Source organism: Mastomys coucha, unplaced genomic scaffold, assembly GCF_008632895.1.
Source record: "Mastomys coucha isolate ucsf_1 unplaced genomic scaffold, UCSF_Mcou_1 pScaffold15, whole genome shotgun sequence".
NCBI classification, from domain to species: Eukaryota; Metazoa; Chordata; class Mammalia; order Rodentia; family Muridae; genus Mastomys; species Mastomys coucha.
Window position 1 is genome coordinate 20174145 of NW_022196897.1, and position 538 is coordinate 20174682.

A 538-nucleotide genomic window follows, 5' to 3' on the forward strand; every position below is an offset into this window, starting at 1 on the left:
AACCAGGGGTCAACTCCAGGGAGGGAGGGAGGGCAGCCAACCAGGGGTCAACTCCAGGGAGGGAGGGAAGGCAGCCAACCAGGGACTTCTTGGGAAGCAACCAAATCAGATGCCTTTGGGTGATGAATTCTTGAGACAGTGCTGGCACTTGGAGTCAGAGACCACAATAGGCAGTTTAGATACAGGCAGGTTTGCGATAGGATTTGTCAAGACATCATTATTGCTGTTTGGAAGCCATTCCATCAGCCACCAGGGGACAAGCAACAGAGATAAAAGATACCATCAACAACTTTACAAACTGGCCTTGGGATCCTGTCTTTAACATTTTTTAAAAAGCTGAGGGTTACTGGGTGGTGGTGGAGCACACCTTTAGCCCCAGTACTCAGGAGGCAATGGATCTCTAAGTTTGAGGCCAGCCTGGCCTATAGCGCAAGTTACAGGACTGCCAGAACTACACAGAGAAACCCTGTCCAGCCGGGTGGTGGTGGCGCACGCCTTTAATCCCAGCACTTGGGAGGCAGAGGCAGGTGGATTTCTG